Source organism: Lycorma delicatula, chromosome 7 (assembly GCF_047948215.1).
Source record: "Lycorma delicatula isolate Av1 chromosome 7, ASM4794821v1, whole genome shotgun sequence".
Lineage (NCBI taxonomy): Eukaryota > Metazoa > Arthropoda > Insecta > Hemiptera > Fulgoridae > Lycorma > Lycorma delicatula.
The window spans coordinates 4,276,368-4,296,058 of NC_134461.1; the positions used below are offsets into that span (position 1 = coordinate 4,276,368).

The window sequence follows — 19,691 nt, forward strand, 5'->3', positions numbered from 1 at the left end:
TCATAACCCTGTCTCGGATCTTAATTACATGTACCCGCAAGAATCTTTCATAAAGGATTTAATATATTTAAAAAGATTCACAGGCTTTATTTTCACTTCATTCTTTACCTTCCTACCTATCTCAAAGGCACTGTCCTTAGCAGATCCTTAACTCTTTTTCCTAATATTTTCAAACTCATCGTAAAAAACAGATAACCCGGATTTTTTAAATATTTTTTACGAGCTACTCGCTTACTCTTAAGACACTGAATGAGCTCCCTAGAAATGCAGGCAGGAGACCTATTTGACCTCGTACTCCTTGCAAGTACATATTCACTCGTTCTTTTGGATAGAATATTTGTAAAAGCACTGGCAGTATCGCTAATATTTGAGGAGACATAGACCGCATTTCGCTTTGTCTCCTTAATAGCATCATACAGATCCAGGTAGTCCCCTCTAGAATAATGATAAGCTTGCCCATTATAATCGGTGAGTACAGCCTTTTCAGTAAAAATATGCGCTGTAAGGGCATCAGGAAAAACAATATTGTCTACCCCCTTGACCACACTTACATTCATATTAGACAATATAAGGTCCAAAATCGATGGATAACAATGCTGAAAATCTACTACACTACTGCTGCCATTACTACCCTTAAATACAAAAGACCCTCGGTATTTTTCTTCGCATAATATTTTCAAGTTTCGGAATAACTTGAAACCAAAGCGTTTCCAGCCTTATATATTTAATATGAACGTCGGTTGTAGCAACACATTAATTTAATTATTTTCGGTTTCTTGGTGAGGCGTTTTCTACACACTCTGTATCACTATTTGTATACATATACCGGAATCATATAAGAGTGAGATTGCGAATCGTTGGTAACCGATAAATTATTATAACACATTAATTTAATTAACATATAAATCTAATATTAATTTAGTAAAACATAACATATTAATTTAATTTAAAAAAATAACGCTAAATTATTTTTAAAAAAATAAATGATAAATTAAAATTATGTGATTCGCAGGTGGTACTCGAGAGATGGGGGTGCCGTTTAAAATCTTATCACGGTCACCGATAAGGCGACGAGAGGCGTATTGCATTCGTATTACGATATCGGTTTCCAGTGTACTACGTTGAACGTGTCTGTAAACATCGTTTCCTTCACTTTAACGTTTATACAACGTTACCGCTTCACGCCTACCCTTTTTTCCAAGGTGAGCTTACGTAATCTATGCAGTTTATTTTTCTAATTCTTTTGCAGTTCATAATAAAACGGTTTAAGTAAATTTTAATTATTTTGAAATTATAATTTCGCCATCACTATAATATATATACCCGCGTGTGCGCGCGCGTGTGTGTGTAATATCTGTAATACGAGTTATACTGCAGTTCATCATGTGACAAAGAGTACAAAAGATTTGCTTTTAATTATTAGAATTATAAAATAATACCGATATATTATCTCGTACAAATTATCGTCTCTAAACATATCATTATTTATATTGTCATTAATGGAAACAGGGTTCCTGCAGGATAATTTAATCCGATGGGATTTATTAACAATAAATTACTTATTTTCTTTCGTTTATTAAAAAAATGAAAAATTTGAGTCGGGTGAAATTTTATCGACCGAAACGTCGCTTAAAATAGGCAAACCGTCATTATATCCCCTTATCGAAGTTCAAGATTCCAAAAAATCGGGATTTTGTGGTGTTTAATACACCACAGCTGGAGGCTTGTGCGACGAAATATGAACGGATACATTGTAGCTTATTAAAATTGCCGCGGATCTAACCCGAATTCGAAGCAGGGAACTTCCGGATGAAAGAATACTATCTCTTTTCGCGATTTTATCTTTTATAATAAACTACGGTTATAGTTAGTTAATCTTTGTTAATATTAACGATTGAGCGATTCGCTTTTACGAGGTATAATCTTGATAAACGAATAAATTAATTAAATAAACGAATAACAGAATTTTTGATTTTTAATGGAAAAGAGTACTCGATTTTAGGAAATATTACAAAACTAAAACTTTATTGCTACGAACTTTAATCGCTGTAGGCTATGTACGGTAGCATTTCGGTACTGAAAACGTATTAAACGTTTTCAACGCCGACCATCTCGTTCCCGGTTTCTCGTTGCCTTTATCGACTTTCGATGAAATATAATTATTTTGTAATTTTGCCTGGGTTTTACTTTATTGTTCAGCAGATCGTTAAATTCATTTATCCGACTTTATAATTGAATAAGCTATTTGTATAGATCAATACGTTTTTCTTTTTCTCTTATCTTATTCCTAATGTGTACAATGTACTCGGCTAGTGAACAATATGCAACCCCAATATAAGCTTAGATTTCTTAAGTGAATTACTAACTTTTTTGCGATTCATTTACGTCATAATAATTCACGTCATAATAATTCTTAAGTCGTTTTAATCCAGCTAATCATACATATAAAGCTAAAAGTTTGTACGTTTATTATTTTATTTGTTTGAAACTAAAATTCACAGAAAACCTTCGCTAACTGCAGTACATTTCACAGTACCTTCTTTTTCTTTCTTTTTTCTGTTTAGCCTCCGGAACCACCGTAAAGTAATACTTCAGAGGATGAGATGTACGAATGTGAATGAAGTATAGTCTTGTACAGACTCAGGTCGACCGTTCCTGAGGTATGTAGTTAATTGAAACCCGACCTCAAAACAACACCGGTATGCACGATCTGGTATTTAAATCCGTATAAAAGTAACTGCCTTTACTACAATTTGAACCTTAGAACTGTCGTCTTCGAAATCAGCTGATTTGCGATGACGAGTTAACCACTAGACCGGCCCGATGGGCTATTTCGCAGTATCCGATATACTTAATGTACCCGCTAATAAAAGTATTGCACGTTGTTGATCGGCTGTTGTTATTTTATTTCCGACTTTGAAATAATAATTTTTCAAATAATTTCTTGTATTTGTCATTAAAAAAAAAGATTATCTAAGTAATTTTTATTTATTTATTTTACAATTGCCGGGTAATTTCCGGTGTTTTTTAATTTTTTTTAACAGTAAATTTAGCTTTTACAGATTTTTCACATCAACAAAAAAGTATTTGATTTTTGTTTACATTAAATATGTACTTTTCTGACGGTGTAATAATGTAACGTTTCTAAATAAAATTCAAAATTCTCTAACTTTTCTTTGTTTTATTCAACTTATCTTACACAGTTTTGTTCAAAATTAACCTCTCTACAAGTATTTTTTTTTTTTTTTTAATTTTTATGTGTTTATTACCCATTTAATAAAGTTATTGTACGTCAAACATAAAAAAATAGGGGTTTTTACCCCAGTTTATTGGTTTTCACCCCAAATTTCTCAAAAACTCCTGTATATAGTTATGAGAACTATTCGATTCAATTTTTCAGGCCAAAAACCATATGAAATCACTAATTCTGCCCCTTAATTAACGTACTTCGCAAACGAAGCATTTTCGGACATATGAACTTTTTCCATTATTTTCACTATTACAATACTTATGAATGTCTCGGGAGAACTTAGTGATACACTCTCTCTCTCTCTCTCTCTCTCTCTCTCTCTCTTATATATATATATATATACACCACTACCACCATCACCAATATGAACACCCCGCCACAATCATTACCAGTACCACACAATCGTTAAACATTAAAATAAATAAGCAAATGGTCATACCAGAAAACGTTTTATTTTACGGTAGAAACCACCATACTCCATGCCCGCTTTAGGAGGAAACCTTAAATAGAAAATATAGGGTTATGAACTATCATTTTAAAGACAGTTAAAAAACAAACACTTAAAAACTTTGACTTAAAAACCTTCGGACTACGGTAAACCTAACAAAAATTGCGACAATATTTTTCACATTTAGCTTCAAAATTGGTCAACAGAATTTCCTAAATAAGTAAAAAATTCAAGAGTGAAACGCTAAAAAAAAGTCATGTGTCTTTAACGAAAATTTCTAGATATTGTTGTCTTTCGAGGTAGAAAGGTCTTTCTTTGGCGGTTGGGTTTCAATTATCCACACGTCTCAGGAACGGACAGCCTATGTTTAATCAAGAGTACACATTTATCGGTAGAGTTACATTACACTGATAAGTCGCTAATGACTTTAATTGTCGATGCGAGTAAAAATTATTTTTTTTTTTAATTTTATATATATATATATATATATATATACACACGCACACACAAAATCGTTTTATGAAATTAAGAAACTACTGTACATCAAAAATATATAAGAAAATTAAGAAATGTGAAAAAATACAAAACAAATTGACATAAGCAACGAACTAATAAATAAAACTGTAAAAAAATCTATTTTTTTAACAAAAAACCAGTTTTGACATCAGAAGCCTAATCACACTGAGCCTAATCGTATTCTTGGAACGTCGCTGAGCGTACTTTCCTTTCAAATTTGGTGGAACACTGTTTGTAACGCTCAGTACAACGACTTCAGCTTATTACTCTTTTATCTTTTTATTAATATATAACAAAAATTCGAATTTAAACATTAAAACCTGATACTTATTTTCTGTTAATTATAAAATTATTAATTCATTAGAAGTTAACGTAGCAGGACGTTAAGTATACCAGTTTCTAAGTTAGAATTCGGTGAATACGGATACGTAGGAAAATGAGATGCCATACGTAGTCTCCACGTCCTACAAATTAACCGTTCGCGAGATTCCAAATGGGATTTAATTGCCGGTTTAGTGGCAAAAGGCGACTAGACGAGGCAGCCAAATCGTAAACGATTCCCGTTTTTTACTTACTCCCCGTGTATGATTTATTAGCTCACAATTCGCATTAAAAATAATAAATAATAAAAAAACTGAAACGACTGTTTTGTTGTAAAAACTTGTTTCTGTAATTCAGAGAAGATTTTCCTCTTCTTTTTTTATTAACAGACATCGACTGACACATTATGATCTCGTTTCTATTAAAAGATAATTAGAAGAAGACCTGGGGATCGGCTAATTATTTAATTAAATTAGTCGTTCACCGACAGCTTCCCGTACGAACAATAAAGTTACGAAATCGGAGTCGATTACCTAATTGACCGGCGATCATTCATTTAAACTATAAACTGACAACATTCTAACGGATCGGGCTGAACAAGGACGTAAAAATACACAAACCTATTTCACCTGACATCCGAAAAGACAAAAAGGCAATTCAGCTGCGATTATTATAATATTATTATTAATAATTCTACTAAAAATTACAGTACAGACACACGGTCAAAGAATCGCGATATAAAACGAATTAAAACTCCGGTAATTCGTCTCATCATCTTTCGTGATTAGAATTATTTAAACCGGTCACGACTTTAAAGAAAAGGAAAACGAAAGAAGTTCTACGTATTATTGTATGATTGTTGCGCAACAATACATACAGTCCGCATTAAGATTATACTATACGTAAAAATATATACGTTGACTACGAGGTGTAAAAAATCTTTTAACACCGTTACTATTAATATGGATAAATCATATTCATAAATATATATTAATAGATCGTACATTTTATTTTTACTCATATTCTGACACTACACACGCGCGCAAACACAAACACCACTTGAATAAACGAATGAAAAAAACTCGGTTAAACTACTTACGCAGAATGTCTCACGAAGAAACATACAGAATTTCAGGTTAAATGTTCTACAGGTTAAAAGAAAGAAAAAAGCTGGTATTAACATGGATCCGAAATTTATCACAACTAGTGGAAAATTTCGCACAGATTTTCTTTTGCAGGAGTAAAATAAGTCATACTAAAAGTTTTGAAACTTAAATTTAGAGATAAACTTGATCGTTTCATGCGATTTATGATCTGAAAAATTGAACAAAACAGATCAAAGACTGTATCTTTAGTAATTTTTGAGAAAATTGTTACATAATACAAAAAATCGCTTTTGCAAAAGACAATTAATTATTTAAGTTCCACTAAAAATAAACTCGTTAAATTTTCAGCAAAAATTGTTACGATAATTTAATTCTAAAAATATATACCTAAGTAACGTTTACTGAAAATGAAGAAGAGTTAAACAAATATGCCTTATTAAAAAGAAAACAGACCGAAATGTGACAGAAAAATACAGTATTAATCCAAAAGAATTATTTCAATCCTGGATAAATCTAATTACGATGGTGTCAATTATTATCCGCAATTTAGTTATATTTTTGTTTATGTCGGTAGTACTGTCGTGTTGCGTAGATGACGCGCGCGTCGTTTAATTGTTGTTATTTCTGTACAAGTTTGATGCTGCTAGGTTAGTTCCATTATCACTGCCCTGGCTGCTCCGCTTTCTGTTTGCACGTAGAAGAGCAACGTCCAGTGATTCGTTTTTTGGGGTCGTAAGGTATATCAGGGGCCGAAATTCATCGAAGATTTTCGGTACAGTACGGGAACAGTGTGTTGCCGCAACGGAGTGTCTACGAACGGATTGAAAAATTAAAAAACGGTCGCACAAGTGTTACGCACGACGAAAAGCCGGACGACCGTTTACCGCCACAAATGAGAAAAACGTTGAGCGTGCACGTGACACAGTTTTCTTAGACGGACGAGTAACTATCGATGAATTGACACATCGTCTGCAAATTAATCAGGATTCTGCCTACGAAATCATTCACAACAGACTTGGGTTTCATAAAGTCTGTGTAAGACGGGTCCCAAAAAAAACTCGCAAATTTGCATAAATAAACGCGCTTGGACATCTGACAAAAAGATTTGGATCGCTACTGTAACGAACGGGACATCTTCTTAGGGAGAAACATGGATCTATCATTACGAGCCGGAGAGTAAACGGCAGAGTATGGAATGGAAATATTCAAATTCGCCCTGCAAAACAAAGTTCAAGATCCGACCGTCTTGAAAACTGACGAGGAAAACTGACGCTTAAGGTTTTTTGGGACTCACAAGGCCCAGTACTGGAACATTATGAGGAAAGGGGCACGACAATAAACAGTGCGCGTTACAGTGAGATGCTTACTGCCAAGCTGAAGCCTGCAATTCGAAGCAAACGCCGAGGACTGCTGTCGAAAGGTGTTGTGTTGTTGCACGACAATGCCCGTTCCACGTACTGCTGCCCGCACTGCTGAAACGCTCCAGAAACTCGACTTTGAAGTACCGGCTCATCCTCTGTATAGTCCTGATCTTGCCCTTCCGACTACCGCTTGTTAGGTCCACTCAAACAGGCATTAAGGGGCCGTCGATTTACTTCGGACGAAACAGTGAAAGAAGCGGTGCATTCCTGGCTCTCAGCTCAACCGAAAACCTTTTTTATGAGGGCTGATGCCCTCATAAAAAAGGTTTTCTGCAACGATGGACCAAGTGCGTTGAAATGCAAGGGGACTATGTTGAAAAATGATGTACTTTCCTATTTGTATTGAAATAAAATTTATAATTAGATTGCTGATAATAATTAATTTACCCTCGTATATGTAGTTCTGAAACTTACTTTATTCAATTTTTCATGTCAAAAACCAATGAAAGTATCAAGTTTGCCCCTTAATTTAAATTCGAAAAATTTCATCAAGAGTTATTTTACCCTCGGAGTAGAAATGAGGGCGAAATTTTTCATAGGTATAACTAACAACAATGTTTTTTTTTTTTTATAAATACAATGGCCTCCAAAAAATTAATTAATTTTAAAAAGAATTCCACTGAAAAGCAAAAAATAATTTTTCTACTACGATACAAAATCGGCGCCTAATTCAAACAAAATGTCGTAATCCGCATTTGACGTACCCGTAATTCATTTAAAATTGGGCGTCGGCATCAGAAATTAAGTTTCTGAGATCGTCTGGAAGGCGTAGTGGAAAACTATCTTTTCCTTTTCAGACAATTTAAAAAAAAATTTTTTTTTTATTTTTAATAAGTTCTATTTTTCGGTTTTGTAACTTTCGTGCCGAAGCTGGAAATACGGGCAGGTCTACAAAACAGATCGATCGTAAAAGAAAAGAACTTTCTCTAGAAACAAGACACAAACGTCTTTTGCCTATTACGTTTTCGATCGGTTGTATCTCACACTATTTAAATTTTTTATAGAGTACATTAAATAGTGAAATATATTTAATTAAAATTTCTCTTATCGTTTGGGAAATTAAATATATATTTATAAGAAAGTATATTAAATTTTATTTATTCTTTATCAAACAGCTAAAATTACTACGAAATGTTTAAGAATCTATTAAAATTTATTTAATACAGCACTGTAACGTACAATTATTATAATTTAAAAGTTTTGTAGGGTTTGAATAATGCCGTGCCTTATCGGAATTCGTAACCGAGACCTTCGGCTGAAAAAATACCGCTCCCCCGTGGACAACAGATGATGTTACCTAGAGTAAACTTATTTTACGGTAAACTTTGGAATTTTAAATAAATTTACATGTAGTTCGTCGTAAGACCTCGGCTATACATTTACAACGGCTATACAAAAAAGAAAAAAGAAATCAACGGAGAAGAATATCCTCCTCTCTTTTAAATCTTGTTCAAAATTTAACGCACCAACGCCTCATTTAAATAGAAATGCATTCAGTCATTATCGAAAAATTTTTGTCAGGCTACTCTAGATATTCATCAAAATACAGGTCGATGCACACCTAAGTTAAGTATATATACGTCTTTGGAAATTTCTATCAAATTTTTGAGTTTTTTTTTTAATTAAGGGGGTTTTGAAACGTTGGCGATTACAAAAACTTCAATACCCAAAATTTGGCCGATCGTTATACTTTTCCTTTACAGCTACACAAGTTGCAGTAGCAACTACACAGCTACAATCGGTTATGTAAAAAGCTCTAACGGGCCGGGCCGCTGTACTTTCCAGGCGCTGAAAAATTAAGTAAAAAAAAGAGATCGATTAGTTTCATTATCGATGTAAAATTTGAGTTTACCGATAAAAATGAAAAGCTTAGACGCATTGAACGACAAATTTCAAACGGGGGAATAAATTTCTTTACAATGATGTTAACTCTTCGCTATTCCAAAGCGCGCATTATAGTACCGATACGGTATATTTAAAATATTTTAATTTAACGTAAATTATTTCTGAAATCCTCTAAGATTAAAAAAAATATACAAACGTGTGACGATATATTTTTAGCTTAGAAAGTTTTTTCTAAAGCCCTTAAGTAAAAAGTTGAAAATGAAAAATTCACTAATTTTTCCCTTTTTGGAAGAACAGAAACATTTGTACGTACATCCATGCCTTGAAGTATTTGTTTACTTTTGTATTAATGAACTTGTTAGAGAACAAAAAGCTGAAGTTTGTCAAAATCCCACTAGGTGATACATATTTTTTTTAAAAATTTCATTCGTTTTTATTATTAAATTTGTTATTACTATTTTAAAAAGTAATAAAATCAGAATTTATTACTCTTAAAATTAATTATAATTTAGTCGAAAGGTATTTTTTTTTATAGTACAAACATCGATTAAATGTTCGATACATTAATCACATATTAAAACGTTTAACTTCAAAATTTAGAATCGCATATTAATTTTTAGCCTACCGGTCTAGCGGTTAAACTCGTCGTCTTAAATCAGTCGCTTAACAGCTGATTTTTGAAGTCGAAGGTTCTGAGGTTCGAATCCTAGTTAAAGTTAGTCGCTTTTATACGAATTCGACTAGTAGACGACGGATAACGGTTTACTTTGGTGGTCGAGGTTCAATTAACCACACATCTTAGAAACGGCCAGCCTGAGTCTATACAGGAAGTCGTTTATATCACACCTCATTTCTTATTTACATATCGTACATACGTATCATCCTCATCTGATTTGGTCAGTAGGGAGTTGCTTTTTTTTCCTAGGTGAACAGATTGCAACGTACGCATTACGAAAATAAAAATAAAAAATATACTAATTTGCAAAAAAAACTGGTTTTTGATAGAACAAACCGTTATATAAAAAAATATTTACACAAAATATTTAGATAAACGAAAAATATGATATTAACGAAAAAGATGTTCGCTCCTCAAAGTTTTTTCTTTCAAAACGCCTTTTATATTTATTGATATAATATCGATCTACATCGAGCAGCTCAATAAAGATTACTTGTCTTACTGTATGATGTTTCCTACCCTTGTGGTAGATTCGTCGGACTTCAGTCACTGCTTCACATGTATTAAGTTCAACACCGTTCATAAGATCTCCCGAATTGCATAACCGAGAGACAGGGCTGTCTGCCACTCCAATTGTACACAGGCGAGCACTGAAGTAGTCATGTCCAGAAATGATCCTGAAACAGGCCACAGTCACACTTCGCGGAAGATTGTGGATAAATCTCGCACTAGGCAGCAATAACGATGACCACTACTTGCCATTAGCGCCGGTCGCGTGACTTTTGTTTGCCTTTACCTTCAGTTTGTTCTTCAATAACGTTTTTATCGTACTAAATTCGAGGCCAATCTATCCGGCCTCTCATTACCCCAGACACTACAACGACTGGGAATCCATTGCAGCATCACGATCCAACCGGCCTGTAGCAGCTCCGCCATCATTTCTCTTCCTCGTCGGACGTCGACAAGCATATTTATCTCTAAGAAAGTAAATGCCCGCACACCCGCTGACGAATCAACAAAAATAACTGCTGTATTTCCAGAGGCAAACCTTAGCTGTTTTCAGGCCAGTATGATAACTCAAATTTCACCGTCCTTCTCGGTGGGAAGGATGGCATCCTTCCCACCGGTCCCGATATCCAGAATTTTTTAGAGAAAACTCTGGTACCACCGTTACCACATGCGTCACTAGCAGATCTGTCGGTGCAAACGTGGAGCCAGTCTACAGCGGAGTACCTCTCATTAATCGTTTCTAGGGCAATAGCTTTTAATTCTGCTGGCAGCACCTTACTCTTGATCACGGACTGGACCAGATATAACCTCCCTACGTCTTTACGTAAGGTAATATTATTTAATAGCCGCGCCGGAAAAACTTCCCTGTCTTCTATTCCCCGGTTAACTCTTTTATCTTTACCAACAGGGACATTTGGGTCTTCAGATTTTGATGAGGCGGCTTATAACTTTCCCAATATTCTGTGCCGAGGCACCTTACTCGTCCATTGAACTTTATGGCTGCAATGTCTCTTCTAATTTCCAATGGGTCTACACCGGTTTTCAGTTCCATTGCACCTACTGGAGAGGACCGGGGCCTCCGGATAAGAGTCGCAAAAGCTTGATTTTGGATTTTATTTGATTTTTCCTAATTGGTGCTAGATGATGTTGAGATAAGCTTACTTCCATTCTCCATAACGGGTCTGACATAAGTTGTGTAGGCTTGATGTAGAACATTCTCGGTGGCTTCCCATTTGGTTCCAGCTAATCGCTTTAGCAAGCCAAGCCGCTTGCTTCCTTTGTGCGCTAGCCGGTCAACATGTTTTATTCATTGGAGCTTCCTGTCAAGTCGTACTCCTAAGTTTGTAGGTGTTTTTGTTTCCTTCAAGGGTCTCATATCGTATACTAACGACAGCTGTTCAAATTTCTTAGTAGATAGGGTGAAAAGTCGGAATTCCGATTTATCAGTGCTAACTATTACCTCGTTCTCAAAATCCCATTCCAATAATCTTACCAGAACTTGATTTAATGCTGATTCCAGACCTATGTTACTACTAGTAGCCCAGATTACCAAGTCGTCAGTATAGAGTAGAACTTGAATGCAAGGGACAGACTGAACCGCTGTGAGTACATCGTTAATCATCAGGTTAAACAATGTTGGACTGATTACTGAGCCTTTTGGTATTCCCTGGTTTGACTGTTTAAAGGATGACACAGCCTTGTTATATTTTACTCTTGCGTACTTTTGGGCTAGGAAGGAGCGGATTGCTTTATACACATTTCCTTTAATTCCAAGGAGCTTCAGCTTGCTAAGAGGTCTTTTTCTCTAGACCCTGCCAAAGGCAGTACGTACGAAAGTCAATAAACACTGCCGATGTGCTTTGCTGTCTTTGAAAGGCGTCCTTTTTATCTTGAGTCAGTCTGGCTACCTGCTTAATAGTATTTCAATGTTTCCTGAATCCTGACTGCCGGTCGGACAGAGCCGGTTATTTTTAATTTCCACCTGAAGTCTAGTAAGCGGCATTTTTTCGTACACTTTAGAAAACACGCTCGTAAGTGAAACGGGCGGAAATTTGCTGGCAGATTTGGTTCTTCATCTTTTTTGGGGATAAGAATCACCTCTGCTTTGCGCCATTCACAGTGATAGTGCTTTATCCAAATGTTATAGAGAAATTTCAGAACGGTCGCGCGAGCTTTACCACTGAGATGTGATAAAACTTCAGCTCTGATTCCATCTGGACCTGGACTTTTCTCGATTTTTGTTTCTTGCAAAGCAAAATTTAACTCGCAAATATCAAAGTTCTTTTTACACATGAGGCTCGTCCTTTGCTCATCATCATTTGGCAACCCAAGCGTATTTGTCTTTGCAATCCGTTCTCTTTGTGCGGAGTAAAACAACTTATTTTGGCATAACGCTTACAAAAGTAGCTTGCTACGCCAACATCAACGGTTAACAGCTTATCTGCCTTAGAGAAAGGATTTTTAATTTTTGAACAAGGGTCATTATTGAGCTTACAAATCAACTTATGCGCCTTTACTCCGTCTTTTCTGAAATCGATATCGCTCAGAAATGTTCTCTATGTTTCACGTTTACAGTGAATTATTTGCTTTTTAATGACTGCAGTTTTGTGTTTTAGTATAAGCCTATTCTCCTCGGATCCCGTTCTTTCTGCTGCTCTCTTGTCAAGTCCCGCTCCTCTTTTAAGTGCTGAAGCTTTTTCGTCCAAAAGAGAGTAGCGTTTCACTTTACCCATCGGAGTAGCTTTTTTGGCGGCTTTCAGGAGCGCTTCTGTAATCCTAGAACAACTCCTATCGATATTTTCGTCGACCAAACCTTGAGTCGCTAGGGTTTCAGTAGTTGCCCTGTACAACTTCCAGTCTACCATTTTACAATCTCGTTGCAGTCCTTTTGCTAGCAACTTTTCCAAAAACTTTATCCGGCTGACTAGAGTTACTGAAAGTATTTTATTTCCAAAGCCATTTGGACTTGGCAGCAGAGTGTGTTCAAGAAATGATGATAGAGACGGGTGAGCAAGAACTATATGTGGATGTGAAGTTTCAGTTCCATAAGCGATAAAATTCGGTCTGCCGGTATCATTTTCTATTAACTGTACAGGGTTACTAGCTAAATAGTCTTCGATTATTATTTTTGTACAGCATGTGTCGGTACATTCCCAAATAGTTGAGTGGGCGTTCAAGTCACCCGTGAGGACAGAGTGACGATCGCACGTGTCTTCCGGACAGCTCAGATCTTGGTTGATTTCTTGGAGGGTTGTAAGCAATTATAAATCTGCATCGGATTTCTTTTTTCCATGTCTCCAGCCATCTCCATCTTCAACGATGGAGATGGCCGGAATCTCCAAGTTGGAGATTCGCCATCTCCAACTTGTCTACGTCGTTCATTTGTTTATTTCTTTAAAGGAGACAGTGAGTGAGCTCTTAGCCGCTAAAAGCAAACCGGACGCCACCACTCTAGAACTCTTCAAAACACAGGCGCAAAATTGTCTGATCGCATAATGTTTGCTATTTACTTTAACGAATTTTAGCAATATCTCAACTATCTATCGACCGATATGAACAAATAACGTGTAATGTTAATCTCTATAAAAGCGTTAACAAATTATCCGATAAAACGTAATTCGATAAAACTAATATTTAAGGATCTATTAACGATTAAAAAGGATAAATGGCCGCTGTGCTGGAATCTTCGAAGGTAAAATTTTCAAACTTATTTATTTTGTATAAGATGTTTAAAGTTTGAGCTTCTTGAGACACACATTTTTATTGAAAAAACATAAAATGACAGACAGAAAGGATAATAAAGCGAGATTTGTCCATATGAATATTTTTGTTTGGTTTGATGTTTAAAATCAGCTCGGCCTTTATACTTAATGTTGGCGTTTCGACTGTAAAATAATTTGTCTGCACCCTTGATAAGCATAAATTTCGTCTTGGGCACAGAAATTTTTAAATTCTGAATGACCATCCAGACCGCTGTGGCTGATAAGGCCGCCTGCACCCGGTCTTCTACCTGTGTTCGTGAGTTACCACGAACTTTAATTAACGTAATGACAATTTTGGTTTACAAACCTTTACGAAACCAAGTTATTGATCAAAATTGGCGGTTTTATATGCAAAGTTACAAGAAAAAAAAGATCTCCGAATTGTATCTCCAGCAGTTTACGTCAAAACTGTTGTAAAATACAAACTTTGGCGCTGAAAACCGGCTTTTCCGGGTTAACTGTTTAGATTTTAAGCCTGCATGTAGATTTAAGATAGTTATAAAATTGCGCTAGCCGTAATTCTAAATCAAAACGTTTCTCGACCGATATTTATATGAAGTATTTCCATTATTTTGATAAGAAGAATACGCCTATGAAAGTATTGCAAAAACTCCTTGAAACACTTTATATATAAAACGGTGCCGACATACATTTTTAGATAATTTTATTTATCGTTTTAAAGGTAACTAGGTATATTTTCTTTACCGTAGATTTAATATTCATATCGTTATTATTATTTTTTGTTAGAAAACTTATTTAAATCGTTAACGCGTTTTAATCTTATTTTGTTTTTATTATCTAGTCTGTTTCAGTATATTTCTGTAAAGTAAGAAAACGTACATCGGTATTCTTTTCCTATCTAAATTTTAAATAGCCGTTTGCTTTCACAAGTATCTGTCGCTTCACCTTTCTATACTCCTACGTCAATAACGACTCGTAATTATCTTCCTTTCAGTTAATTACAACTCGTTACGTTTATAATAATTCTTTGTATTCGGAACCGGTACGATTCAGATATAACGTCTCTTCTTGTTAGATGAAAAGTCGACAGACTAAGATTTCATTTTATTAAAATTCATTCCGCGCGTATACTCTTTCGCTTTCTTTGGCTCGTAGAATAGTAAAAAAATAATTTACCCTCCCGTTCCCGCTCGTATCCATTTTTCCCCGTATTTTAAGTTATAAGGTCGATAAGACACATTTTCAGAATTTCACAAAGTTTTACGTACAACTTATTTTATATAATCTATATTTTTAACGTCAACTAGACGAGTTTAGCGAGCGTAAATTACGTTCGGTTAAGTTATGTTGATTCCGTGTACCGATGAATAGTACCTATATCGTACCTATACCGATATAACCTATCTGTTTTTCTCTCTATTTTTTTGTTTAGCCTGCGGAACCGCCGTAAGGTATTACCTCATAGAATGACATATATGAATGTAAATGAAGTGTAATTTTGTACAATCTCAGGTAGACGATTACTGAGATGTGTGGTTAATTGAAATCCAACCGCCAAAGAACACCGGTATCCACGATGTAATATTCAAATCCGTATAAAAATAACTACCTTAACTAGGATTTGAACCTTAGAACTCACGACTTCGAAATCAGCTGATTTGCGAAGAGGTGTTAATCGCTAGACCGGCGCGGTGAGCTATACCGATATAACCTAACCGAACATAACCTAAGCTCGCTAACCTCGTCAACTTAATAAACAACTTATTAATAACAGAAGAGATATTTAAAATAAATGCAATAATTAACATAAAAAATAGCAAAAACATCGGTACTCTTTTCTTTGCTGTGAGATTCCGAAAAAGTACCTTATCGACAATCATTCCGATGACATGTAATTCGAATACGTTCCTCCGTAATCGAATAATGTAAATAAACTTGGACGATAACGGTTTTCATTTTATAATTAATCGTCGGTTGTAATTAACAAAGCGTTCGGATCGGTTATAAAACACGACAAAAGGGAAAAGAATGTTTCGATCGAATAAAGGTGAACCGTTTCCTCGGACGAGAATAATCCGGACGTGACAAATATCCGGTAATATATTTATATTATGTAGAAGGATTTTTTTTGCCGAGTGCAGGCGGTCCGGCCGATATTAAGTACCGTTTCAATAGAAAGTAGTAACACAATGGTTTTCCTCATCGTTGCGGTGGTGGCTGAGACGCTTGTAAAATATCCGAGATAAAACGGGTACGGTCTGGGTTACTTTCTCCGAGAGTAATGATTTTCGTTATACGGCCGATCTCTACCGTTAACGGAATAAAAGAACGACTTGTACGGCCGAGTAAAACCCGCATCGTGTAATTAAATTTACGATTTCATTTCATTCGTAAAAGGATAAATGTCGGACTGCGTTTAGTCTGCAGCGGCTCGGTTTTGTCACTCGCCTGGTATAATTTGGAATGAAAATAAGTACTTTTTTTTTTAAATTAACATTTTTCTATTTTTTTTCGGTCCCCTAATTTAGTTACTTAGCTTACGGCACCAAAACACAACACCGATATTTTACTTCAACGGTATCATAATCGATGAGCACGGCCAAAAAATCCCACCTACCGGAGAAGGGCCCGATTGGATATTCCCTACCGATCGGAAAACGACTTACGCGTAATTTAGCGCTGAATTCAAAAGGTTAGAATTTATAAAGGATTAGAAAATCGTTCTTTTTTACCTTTTCGGAAAAGATTTTTTTAAATCGATTTAATTTTTTTTAAACTTTATTTTATTTTGGTATTTTATTTTTATCGATCTAGAATAAGCTAGATCGATAAGAAAAATGCTCGGTATGAAAAAAGCCAGTCGACAAGAAAAGCGAAGGCCAAAACTTTTATCATAACGCTAGCACTCCCGTTGCGACTTCGCCCGCTATATGGTTATTTTCGTTTACCGTCGCGGTCAGGGATGTTTAACCGGTCAGAGGTTCTGCTCCCTGGAAAACTCTGTATTCACGCTTGTGAAAATAATAACGAAAAATAAAAATTAGAGCCTGTTAAATATGTTAAAACTATCATTTATTGTAATTTCTTCAGAGCAACAGTTTGGTCGGTAAAGAATCCGAAACTTTGAGCGGTCTAAGAATGCGGGTTTAAAAACAGCCGGCCTCCATCTTAAAAATATTAATTATAACCGGTTACCCGTCCATCGTAAGGGTGAAAAAGTTTTTTTTCTCGGTTTTTAACGTTACTCGACAAACACTACGAGATGACCGTTTCTGTTTTCGTTAAATGTTTTTTTTTTTATTTTCGTTTTTTAGTCAAGTAACCGGACAAAGATGCAGTCAGTCAGGCGCGTCTCACATACAATAGCGGCTGTGTTGTTTGAGTCGTCGTGCCGTACACCATCGCACCCCTTAAAAAATCGAAATTAAAAAAACCCGAAAACGGTTTTTAGATATTTATCTGAAGAGTACTTCGATCTAGTGAATATCTCTTTTAGCACGGTCGGAAATGGAGAAAATTTGTAAGCATTGTTAAAACGCTTTTACATTTCTTCGTCCTTTCAAGGTCGAATTTCGAAAAATCTAGAAAGCGGTCGTTAGATATTTACAGGAAAATTATACAAACCAAAATTCAAATAGATACCTTCATTTGTTACCGAGAAATTAATAAAAAATAGCGGTTTCAAAAAAAATCAAAATCCATTTTAACCCTTTAAACTCGGAATTTCAAAAATCCTTTGTTAGTGTGCACTTACCCCGTAAAAAGATGTATATAAATTTTCATCGATTTATCTTCGGTAATCTTTTCTGAAGCTTGATTAATTGATCGGTCAGGAGGACATTTTCTTATATATAATAGATAAGCAAAATACAGTAAAACACAAGGCAGCTGTCGAGCATATGCTTTCTGGAATATGTAGTTATTTTACGCTAAGTTTCTTACAAAAACGCTTCTAATATTAGAGTGACATCAGGTTATCGTCATTGTATTACAACAATCCGACATTTAGGAACGATGAAAACGGAAAAATATGAGATATATCTTCAAATAATATCTGTATGACGATATAGTTTTTAATTTTAAAATGTTATACGATTTTGGTTATACGAAGGGACAAAATGAAACGAAAAATAATTTTATTAATTCTGCTGTTTGGGGTATAACAAAGCTTACTTACTTTTTAAATAAAGAATGTAAGTTAAAAAGATAAAAATAAACAAAATAAAGACCGACATAGAGCTTTCATTTTATACCTCACGACTGGATTATGAAGTTACGTTAACCGCTAATGCTCTTGTGTTTTATCACGTTCAAATAAAAATAGGAAATAAAATTTAAAAAATATAACCAAAGAAAAAACCCACAATAAGAAAGAACGCCGCAAAATTATAACAGGAAGTACAAGAGCCACTCAATTATACTGAATACAGTAACCGCGCATGGTTTTCTTTTTTAATTAATATATATAATTATATTGCTTATATTAATACAAAAAACTGATGTGGACACCACATGACTTCCTTGTAAGGCTGTTAAATTATATTCGAGTATACATATTTTTTTTTTAAATGAAATATACATAAAACTTGATTTCATTCATAACTTCTGATATTTTTTCATATTTTTTTTTATTGTTATTATTGAATTATTATTTATTGCAATTTTTTTTTACAATCGGAGGTTAATAAATTATTAATAAATCGATAATTTAACTTTAAAAAAATGGTTAAAAAAAATAAAAAAGGAGATGCAGTCGGATTCAAATCGATGTGCCTTTATTTGGTAATAACTCTGGAACCAAGAAAATAAGTACCGCTTACGATATATCGTTGAAAAGCTCTCGACGACGGTTTATTACTGAGTTAAGAAAAAGTCCAAAATTCAAATAAATGGATTTTGGGCTTTTTTGGATCACCGATCAAGTCGATTGCAATCAAAAAAGGAGATGCACAGCGCTAGATGTTACAACAGTTCTAAATCCAAAATTTCAACATCCTGCGGCTAATCGGTTTTGAGTTACGTGAGATACGTACGTACAGACGTCACGCCGAAACTAGTCAAAATGGATTCAGTGATGGCCGAAACGGATATTTCCGTTGAAATCTGAAAACCGAAATTTTTGGCCATCACAATTCTTCCTTTACTTCGTGCAAGAAAGTAAAAATGTTCATTTTAAGCGTGTCACCATGAAGATCTGGAAAACAAGAATACAAAACCATCTTGTTACGAAGAACAACTATCCGGGAACGTTTCCGAGTGCGTTAAAAATATTGTAAAAGCACGTTTGAAATTTTCATCATTTTTTTCTAATATGTCGGTGAACAAAGTTTTTTTTTTTTTATAACATTTTCCAATAAAAACATTCTCGTCATAAATTTGTAAGATATTTCCCCGTAATCGCAACCGTTCAGAAGCTTACTCTCACCTTACTCTCAGTCTCACCTAGCTTCTAGTACGAGTGAAAATTACCTACGCTTTTAGTTCTATAATAATTTATTAACACAAGTTAGGGGTTCAACAGGTACATCGTTTTTTCTATATAGTCACCGTGCTTGTCGATGCACTCGGTTCAGCGGTCCACAAGCTTGCGTATTTCTTCCAAGAAGAAAATTTTCGGTCGGTCCGAAGCCGCTTTTGTACCGCTTCCTGCACGTTTAAGTATAGACTTAGAAAAATCCTATAGGAATTGTGGATTTTAAACGGGGAAAATCGACGACCTCGTAAAGCATCCTTCAGCGTCCCAGACAGATAAAAGTCGGTGGAAGCAAGATCTGGACTGTAACGAGGATGTTCCAGCACCTCAAAATTCAACTTGTCGATGGTGTGAATTCGGTCTCCCGCCAAATTCGTACGTGTGAATTTTATATTCACACGGG

The 19,691-nt window shown here is 35.0% G+C and overlaps 1 protein-coding gene across 1 annotated transcript in view; it reads left to right on the plus strand.

Annotated features, from left to right (window-relative positions):
- Window positions 1-1,120: 1,120 nt before the first annotated feature.
- LOC142328195 (glycoprotein 3-alpha-L-fucosyltransferase A-like) overlaps window positions 1,121-19,691 on the plus strand; it is a 181,231-nt gene continuing 162,660 nt past the window's right edge. The window contains exon 1 of the mRNA XM_075371769.1: window positions 1,121-1,202. The gene's annotated coding sequence lies outside the window, so the exon portion shown is untranslated. The remainder of the gene's footprint in view (window positions 1,203-19,691) is intronic.